This window comes from Lissotriton vulgaris, chromosome 6 (genome assembly GCF_964263255.1).
Source record: "Lissotriton vulgaris chromosome 6, aLisVul1.2, whole genome shotgun sequence".
Taxonomy (NCBI): domain Eukaryota; kingdom Metazoa; phylum Chordata; class Amphibia; order Caudata; family Salamandridae; genus Lissotriton; species Lissotriton vulgaris.
This window is the reverse complement of record NC_141694.1, coordinates 445,905,271-445,915,436: the sequence shown is the minus strand read 5'-3', so window position 1 is coordinate 445,915,436 and position 10,166 is coordinate 445,905,271.

The following is a 10,166-nucleotide window of genomic DNA, read 5'->3' as shown; positions in this document are numbered from 1 at the left end:
CAAAGATCAGGGCTTGATCCATCACCGTTTTTTAGCTCACTGCACCATCCCAGCTCAGAACCTGGCTACATGCAAATGAGTCTGTCCCTGGCCCAGTGCATCATGGGAACGGGGCAGACCAAACTACCCAGCCAATTCTTATACCGGGAAGGAAACAAGCTTCCGGGGACCGGTTTCTGGCATTTCAGCCGTCTTCGGCCCGGCTTGCTTGAATCCTGATGGTGCAGTGAGCAAGGGACTCATGTCTGAGTATACCCTTCCACGCTTATGGTGGACAAAATGATTCAAAAAAGGGGGGTGGTGATGAACAGAGTGTCTGAATTAAGCAGACCACTCTTACCCAGTCCAAAGATCAGGGCTTGATCCATCACCGTTTTTTAGCTCACTGCACCATCCCAGCTCAGAACCTGGCTACATGCAAATTAGTCTGTCCCTGGCCCAGTGCATCATGGGAACAGGGCAGATCAAACTACCAAGCCAATTCTTATACCGGGAAGGAAACAAGCTTCCGGGGACCGGTTTCTTGCATTTCAGCCGTCTTCGGCCCGGCTTGCTTGAATCCTGATGGTGCAGTGAGCAAGGGACTCATGTCTGAGTATACCCTTCCACGCTTATGGGGGACAAAATGATTCAAAAAAGGGGGGTGGTGATGAACAGAGTGTCTGAATTAAGCAGACATCTCTTACCCAGTCCAAAGATCAGGGCTCGATCCATCACCGTTTTTTAGCTCACTGCACCATCCCAGCTCAGAACCTGGCTACATGCAAATTAGTCTGTCCCTGGCCCAGTGCATCATGGGAACAGGGCAGACCAAACTACCAAGCCAATTCTTATACCGGGAAGGAAACAAGCTTCCGGGGACCAGTTTCTGGCATTTCAGCCGTCTTCGGCCCGGCCCGGGAGCTTGTTTCCTTCCCAGTGTAAGAATTGGCTTTTGTAGTTTGGTTTGCCCTGTTCCCATCATGCACTGGGACAGGAACAGACTAGTTTGCATACAGCCAGGTTCTGAAACTGGGATGGTGCAGTGAGCTAAAAAACGGTGTTGGATCTAGCCCTGATCTCTTGACTGGGTGAGAGCTTTCTGCTTAATTCAGAGACTCTGTCCCTCACCACCCCTTGTTGTAAATATTTTTGTCCACCCTAAGCGTGGAAGGGTATTCTCAGATGTGAGACCCTTGCTCATTGCACCATCAGGATTCAAGCAAACCGGGCCGAAGACGGCTGTAATGCCAGAAACCGGTCCCCGGGAGCTTGTTTCCTTCCCAGTGTAAGAATTGGCTTTTGTAGTTTGGTTTGCCCTGTTCCCATCATGCACTGGGACAGGAACAGACTAATTTGCATACAGCCAGGTTCTGAAACTGGGATGGTGCAGTGAGCTAAAAAACGGTGTTGGATCTAGCCCTGATCTCTTGACTGGGTGAGAGCTTTCTGCTTACTTCAGAGACTCTGTCCCTCACCACCCCTTGTTGTAAATATTTTTGTCCACCCTAAGCGTGGAAGGGTATTCTCAGATGTGAGACCCTTGCTCATTGCACCATCAGGATTCAAGCAAACCGGGCCGAAGACGGCTGTAATGCCAGAAACCGGTCCCCGGGAGCTTGTTTCCTTCCCAGTGTAAGAATTGGCTTTTGTAGTTTGGTATGCCCTGTTCCCATCATGCACTGGGACAGGAACAGACTAATTTGCATTCAGCCAGGTTCTGAAACTGGGATGGTGCAGTGAGCTAAAAAACTGTGTTGGATCTAGCCCTGATCTCTTGACTGGGTGAGAGCTTTCTGCTTAATTCAGAGACTCTGTCCCTCACCACCCCTTGTTGTAAATATTTTTGTCCACCCTAAGCGTGGAAGGGTATTCTCAGATGTGAGACCCTTGCTCATTGCACCATCAGGATTCAAGCAAACCGGGCCGAAGACGGCTGTAATGCCAGAAACCGGGCCCCGGGAGCTTGTTTCCTTCCCAGTGTAAGAATTGGCGTTTGTAGTTTGGTTTGCCCTGTTCCCATCATGCACTGGGACAGGAACAGACTAATTTGCATACAGCCAGGATCTGAAACTGGGATGGTGCAGTGAGCTAAAAAACGGTGTTGGATCTAGCCCTGATCTCTTGACTGGGTGAGAGCTTTCTGCTTAATTCAGAGACTCTGTCCCTCACCACCCCTTGTTGTAAATATTTTTGTCCACCCTAAGCGTGGAAGGGTATTCTCAGATGTGAGACCCTTGCTCATTGCACCATCAGGATTCAAGCAAACCGGGCCGAAGACGGCTGTAATGCCAGAAACTGGTCCCCGGGAGCTTGTTTCCTTCCCAGTGTAAGAATTGGCTTTTGTAGTTTGGTTTGCCCTGTTCCCATCATGCACTGGGACAGGAACAGACTAATTTGCATACAGCCAGGTTCTGAAACTGGGATGGTGCAGTGAGCTAAAAAACGGTGTTGGATCTAGCCCTGATCTCTTGACTGGGTGAGAGCTTTCTGCTTAATTCAGAGACTCTGTCCCTCACCACCCCTTGTGTTAAATATTTTTGTCCACCCTAAGCGTGGAAGGGTATTCTCAGATGTGAGACCCTTGCTCATTGCACCATCAGGATTCAAGCAAACCGGGCCGAAGACGGCTGTAATGCCAGAAACCGGTCCCCGGGAGCTTGTTTCCTTCCCAGTGTAAGAATTGGCTTTTGTAGTTTGGTTTGCCCTGTTCCCATCATGCACTGGGACAGGAACAGACTAATTTGCATACAGCCAGGTTCTGAAACTGGGATGGTGCAGTGAGCTAAAAAACGGTGTTGGATCTAGCCCTGATCTCTTGACTGGGTGAGAGCTTTCTGCTTAATTCAGAGACTCTGTCCCTCACCACTCCTTGTTGTAAATATTTTTGTCCACCCTAAGCGTGGAAGGGTATTCTCAGATGTGAGACCCTTGCTCATTGCACCATCAGGATTCAAGCAAACCGGGCCGAAGACGGCTGTAATGCCAGAAACCGGTCCCCGGGAGCTTGTTTCCTTCCCAGTGTAAGAATTGGCTTTTGTAGTTTGGTTTGCCCTGTTCCCATCATGCACTGGGACAGGAACAGACTAATTTGCATACAGCCAGGTTATGAAACTGGGATGGTGCAGTGAGCTAAAAAACGGTGTTGGATCTAGCCCTGATCTCTTGACTGGGTGAGAGCTTTCTGCTTAATTCAGAGACTCTGTCCCTCACCACCCCTTGTTGTAAATATTTTTGTCCACCCTAAGCGTGGAAGGGTATTCTCAGATGTGAGACCCTTGCTCATTGCACCATCAGGATTCAAGCAAACCGGGCCGAAGACGGCTGTAATGCCAGAAACCGGTCCCCGGGAGCTTGTTTCCTTCCCAGTGTAAGAATTGGCTTTTGTAGTTTGGTTTGCCCTGTTCCCATCATGCACTGGGACAGGAACAGACTAATTTGCATACAGCCAGGTTCTGAAACTGGGATGGTGCAGTGAGCTAAAAAACGGTGTTGGATCTAGCCCTGATCTCTTGACTGGGTGAGAGCTTTCTGCTTACTTCAGAGACTCTGTCCCTCACCACCCCTTGTTGTAAATATTTTTGTCCACCCTAAGCGTGGAAGGGTATTCTCAGATGTGAGACCCTTGCTCATTGCACCATCAGGATTCAAGCAAACCGGGGCGAAGACGGCTGTAATGCCAGAAACCGGTCCCCGGGAGCTTGTTTCCTTCCCAGTGTAAGAATTGGCTTTTGTAGTTTGGTTTGCCCTGTTCCCATCATGCACTGGGACAGAAACAGACTAATTTGCATACAGCCAGGTTCTGAAACTGGGATGGTGCAGTGAGCTAAAAAACGGTGTTGGATCTAGCCCTGATCTCTTGACTGGGTGAGAGCTTTCTGCTTAATTCAGAGACTCTGTCCCTCACCACCCCTTGTTGTAAATATTTTTGTCCACCCTAAGCGTGGAAGGGTATTCTCAGATGTGAGACCCTTGCTCATTGCACCATCAGGATTCAAGCAAACCGGGCCGAAGACGGTTGTAATGCCAGAAACCGGTCCCCGGGAGCTTGTTTCCTTCCCAGTGTAAGAATTGGCTTTTGTAGTTTGGTTTGCCCTGTTCCCATCATGCACTGGGACAGGAACAGACTAATTTGCATACAGCCAGGTTCTGAAACTGGGATGGTGCAGTGAGCTAAAAAACGGTGTTGGATCTAGCCCTGATCTCTTGACTGGGTGAGAACTTTCTGCTTAATTCAGAGACTCTGTCCCTCACCACCCCTTGTTGTAAATATTTTTGTCCACCCTAAGCGTGGAAGGGTATTCTCAGATGTGAGACCCTTGCTCATTGGACCATCAGGATTCAAGCAAACCGGGCCGAAGACGGCTGTAATGCCAGAAACCGGTCCCCGGGAGCTTGTTTCCTTCCCAGTGTAAGAATTGGCTTTTGTAGTTTGGTTTGCCCTGTTCCCATCATGCACTGGGACAGGAACAGACTAATTTGCATTCAGCCAGGTTCTGAAACTGGGATGGTGCAGTGAGCTAAAAAACGGTGTTGGATCTAGCCCTGATCTCTTGACTGGGTGAGAGCTTTCTGCTTAATTCAGAGACTCTGTCCCTCACCACCCCTTGTTGTAAATATTTTTGTCCACCCTAAGCGTGGAAGGGTATTCTCAGATGTGAGACCCTTGCTCATTGCACCATCAGGATTCAAGCAAACCGGGCCGAAGACGGCTGTAATGCCAGAAACCGGTCCCCGGGAGCTTGTTTCCTTCCCAGTGTAAGAATTGGCTTTTGTAGTTTGGTTTGCCCTGTTCCCATCATGCACTGGGACAGGAACAGACTAATTTGCATACAGCCAGGTTATGAAACTGGGATGGTGCAGTGAGCTAAAAAACGGTGTTGGATCTAGCCCTGATCTCTTGACTGGGTGAGAGCTTTCTGCTTAATTCAGAGACTCTGTCCCTCACCACCCCTTGTTGTAAATATTTTTGTCCACCCTAAGCGTGGAAGGGTATTCTCAGATGTGAGACCCTTGCTCATTGCACCATCAGGATTCAAGCAAACCGGGCCGAAGACGGCTGTAATGCCAGAAACCGGTCCCCGGGAGCTTGTTTCCTTCCCAGTGTAAGAATTGGCTTTTGTAGTTTGGTTTGCCCTGTTCCCATCATGCACTGGGACAGGAACAGACTAATTTGCATACAGCCAGGTTCTGAAACTGGGATGGTGCAGTGAGCTAAAAAACGGTGTTGGATCTAGCCCTGATCTCTTGACTGGGTGAGAGCTTTCTGCTTAATTCAGAGACTCTGTCCCTCACCACCCCTTGTTGTAAATATTTTTGTCCACCCTAAGCGTGGAAGGGTATTCTCAGATGTGAGACCCTTGCTCATTGCACCATCAGGATTCAAGCAAACCGGGCCGAAGACGGCTGTAATGCCAGAAACCGGTCCCCGGGAGCTTGTTTCCTTCCCAGTGTAAGAATTGGCTTTTGTAGTTTGGTTTGCCCTGTTCCCATCATGCACTGGGACAGGAACAGACTAATTTGCATACAGCCAGGTTCTGAAACTGGGATGGTGCAGTGAGCTAAAAAACGGTGTTGGATCTACCCCTGATCTCTTGACTGGGTGAGAGCTTTCTGCTTACTTCAGAGACTCTGTCCCTCACCACCCCTTGTTGTAAATATTTTTGTCCACCCTAAGCGTGGAAGGGTATTCTCAGATGTGAGACCCTTGCTCATTGCACCATCAGGATTCAAGCAAACCGGGCCGAAGACGGCTGTAATGCCAGAAACCGGTCCCCGGGAGCTTGTTTCCTTCCCAGTGTAAGAATTGGCTTTTGTAGTTTGGTTTGCCCTGTTCCCATCATGCACTGGGACAGGAACAGACTAATTTGCATACAGCCAGGTTCTGAAACTGGGATGGTGCAGTGAGCTAAAAAACGGTGTTGGATCTAGCCCTGATCTCTTGACTGGGTGAGAGCTTTCTGCTTAATTCAGAGACTCTGTCCCTCACCACCCCTTGTTGTAAATATTTTTGTCCACCCTAAGCGTGGAAGGGTATTCTCAGATGTGAGACCCTTGCTCATTGCACCATCAGGATTCAAGCAAACCGGGCCGAAGACGGCTGTAATGCCAGAAACCGGTCCCCGGGAGCTTGTTTCCTTCCCAGTGTAAGAATTGGCTTTTGTAGTTTGGTTTGCCCTGTTCCCATCATGCACTGGGACAGGAACAGACTAATTTGCATACAGCCAGGTTCTGAAACTGGGATGGTGCAGTGAGCTAAAAAACGGTGTTGGATCTAGCCCTGATCTCTTGACTGGGTGAGAGCTTTCTGCTTAATTCAGAGACTCTGTCCCTCACCACCCCTTGTTGTAAATATTTCTGTCCACCCTAAGCGTGGAAGGGTATTCTCAGATGTGAGACCCTTGCTCATTGCACCATCAGGATTCAAGCAAACCGGGCCGAAGACGGCTGTAATGCCAGAAACCGGTCCCAGGGAGCTTGTTTCCTTCCCAGTGTAAGAATTGGCTTTTGTAGTTTGGTTTGCCCTGTTCCCATCATGCACTGGGACAGGAACAGACTAATTTGCATACAGCTAGGTTCTGAAACTGGGATGGTGCAGTGAGCTAAAAAACGGTGCTGGATCTAGCCCTGATCTCTTGACTGGGTGAGAGCTTTCTGCTTAATTCAGAGACTCTGTCCCTCACCACCCCTTGTTGTAATTATTTCATTGTATCACAAGCACGGCTCAGAAAGCCACCCGAGCCTCCGTGAGCAGCTCACTCCCACTCTCCAGCTTTAACTATCAGACTAGCATTTGGAGCCTCCAACATTGCTGCACTAGCTTTTCCTTTCCTTTTCCAGCTCGGAGGAGGGGCCACATCATGCTGAGAGGTGCCAGAGTGCCATCAATTTGACTGAGGCATCCTGAAACATGGCAGCCTTCAACATTGCCGCAATGGCATTAGAAACCCTATTCCTTGACAGCCCAGGGCCAGGCACTAATTCATATAATGTGTGACTTTGCATTTCAGTGCGGTGAAGCAGACCACCACACTGAAATGTGTTAGTCTAACGCTTGATGCGTGCTACTTCGCAGAGCTGCCCATGGCTATTGGCCCCTTTACTTCGAGTGTTACACTGTACGTACGTGTTATTTAGAGCACTATTTATTTCGGTTTTACTACGTAATAGTTTGGTGTCTGTGCTTGGCACACAGTTAGTCTGTTGCGCAGTGTTAGCATGCAAGCAACATCGCCCTGGTATTGATACTCTGCGCAGATAATTGGTTTGAAAATGCAAAGTTAGACATTAGCAATGCCCAATCCAGTAGCTTGGCTGGGTCCATCTGGGAGTGTGCGTGTCTGTAAACAAAGTGGTGTTTAGCGAGGAAGGTGCAGTGTGTTCAGCCCGAGTGTCTCCAGTCTGGGGGTTTGCGAACATTCTGTTGATGTGCCCAGCTGGGGTCGCTCACTCTCAGACTGGATTACCGCCTTCACCTCTCTGTTATGCAAGCAGGCTTTTATCACCTTTGACTTTGTGACGGTTTACCCCCTTCATCTGGCTGTTATGGACGTTGCGTCTTTGTGGAATGAGAAGGGAGGCCATTTAGCTGACGCTCCGATCCCATCAGCAGCGACCCCGCAGAACAATAGGAAGGCGCGGGAGGGCGTTCGCCTTCACCGGTAGAAAAAACAAATCTTCTGGAAGGGAGAAGTTACATGCAATAGGATTAATTTATCAGGGTGTGCAGGGGTCCATTGTTGAACAGTGTAGTTTGTTGAAAGTTTATCCTTAGAAATATTTAAGTCAGTTAAGAGTTTATTATTGAAGCACTATTCATGACTTACAATAAAGTGGGGATTCAGCTCAGTGGGAGCACTGCGGCTGACCGTGGCCTTTTTTTAAAACTGCAATATCTGTTTGATTGTAATGCAAATATATTGTGGGCAGTTGCAGCATTTGGAGTGAAGGCAGGCATTAAATAACTTCGGGCTCTAGAAGGAGTGCCGCAGGGCCTAGCAAGTAATTGTAGAAGAGGCCAAGTGAAAAGGAGGGAAAAGAGACCGATTAAGTTTTAGATGTCAGACAGGAGCAGAGACATTTGCACACACAATTGCAAACTCCAAGTTTAAACTATAGACTGTAGAAAGATTAATAGAATGATGCTCTGTGCCAAAGGCTGCAGAGAGAGAAAGTGGTGCCTGATAGTACACACTTGCACATATTGGAAGGCTTGAAATCCATAACAATCTAGTTAAAAATTTTGTAAGTTCTTTTCTGCAACTGCACCTCTCTGTCTTGGTCTTTTCCAGCTCAGGTCCCGATTTGTCATCGGCAGGTGGGTCGTGAATTCACTACCCTTTTTATATAAATAAAAAAATGCTGATTTTAAATTACATTTGTACTCACTCCAACATGGTATCATAACAGCTAGTCTAGAGTCTTTCACTAAAAATCATCACACTAGGAGGCGTGGCTTGCCCAGCTAAGATGACGGTTGCACCTTGAGTGCGCTCCCGGACCCCTCCACCATCCGCTCCCATCCGCCCAAGGAGAGAACCATCCAGCCTTCTTTTTGCCGACTGCTTGGCCGCAACCTTTGCCATTGATTTCCATTGGAGGGAGGCCTTCAGAAGCGGGTCCGGTGACCAGTGGGCCTCGGCCCCTAAAATGGTGGGCCGTCCTCGCTGACTGGCAGGCTCGGCAGCTCCTCGTTCCATTGAGCTCCGTTGTGGCAGGTGCGGAGAGGGGGCACTGAGAGGCGCTTTCCGTGGCGGAGGAGGTTCCGGTGGTGAGCTGGGAGCCTGGGGCACTGCTGGCCCCGCCTGGGGCGCTGTCTGCAGGTACGTGACTGAGGGCCCTCCCAGGCCTGCTGATCGGGCCGGCTGGGCGGCAGGAGCTGTCGGGCAGGTCCCCCTCGCCTGGGGCCCTGCCATCATCTCCAAGGGTCACCGCGGTGGGACGCAACCTTCGGCCGCGGTTTCGCGCGGCGGGGACGGCTGGCTGCATGTTGGCGGCCTGAGCAGTGTGGACTCCTGTGTTCATCTGGGGCCGTCGCCGGACTCACCCGGGGGCCCCCCCAGTCCATACCCGTGTGTACCGTCGCTGGGGCCGACCGCCGGTGGAGAGGCCCATGATCAGGTTGTTAAAGATTGCAGGGATCTGTTAGCATGAGCTGAAATCCATTTTGTACTTGGCAGCCATCTTAGTTAGCCATGTGCTTGCCATGTGCCATTTCGCTCTTCCTCAGCCTTGCACATGCTCAGAGGGGCCTAGCTAGTAGAATGCACCTGCCCTTATGTTATAACTGTCAGGCTATTGCTACTGATGTGCTCAGTTTGGTCTCTCCTCCCACTTTGTTGAGCTAGCAAATTTTGTATACCCATATTAGTCGTTTTGCATGCTGGTACATGCCAGGACTTCCCCTTGGTTTTATGCTGACTATGTAAACCTAAGCATATATAAGGTCCCTGTTCTCCGTACTCCTTAGAATGCCTCCTACCATTTCCTGAGGGTACTGTGTGATTTTGTCTGCCTCATTTGGGGTTAATAAAGATGACTTTTATATTACAGCTTCTGTGCCAATCACTTCTTTGTTGCTTTAAAAGGACCAGGTGTATCAGTGAGACCCCTGAGAAGGTTTCTATTTTCTTCAAACGGCGCTCAACGTGGACCTCATCAGAGGAGCGGCTATCCAAGGGAGTGGTCTTGACAGGAGACAGGAATCTACTGAGGAGGAACGGAAAGGACTCTACTAAGGAGGTACCCTGCGCACTGAGATTCTCTGCCTCTGCAGTTCAGTATGTTTCTGGTCTTCCTGATTTTGATCCTCCAAATGTTTACTGCTCCTGACTGAAAACCTTTTTGGCGTGAGTGTTCTAAAAATGACCATTTGGTCGGTTCAGAACTTGGCAGTTGGAATCCGGCTCATCTGGCCGCCTGGGCGTGGGGGGGTCCTCGCCAGCCGCCTCCGTGCCTGATCTCCTGGACACTGACCTTTCACGTAGCCAGTCATTGTTTGCAGAGGCTCCATACAGCTTTGGCTTACCGCAACTTGGTCACCCCTTACCTCGCTCTCCTCTTGGTAGACGTTGAGAAAGCCTTCAACTCAGTGGACTGGGGGTTCTTGGACGACGTTCTGGAAATGATGGGCTTCGGTCCCTACTTCCGCGGTTTCGTCTGACTATTATACGCTCGACCGAGGGCAC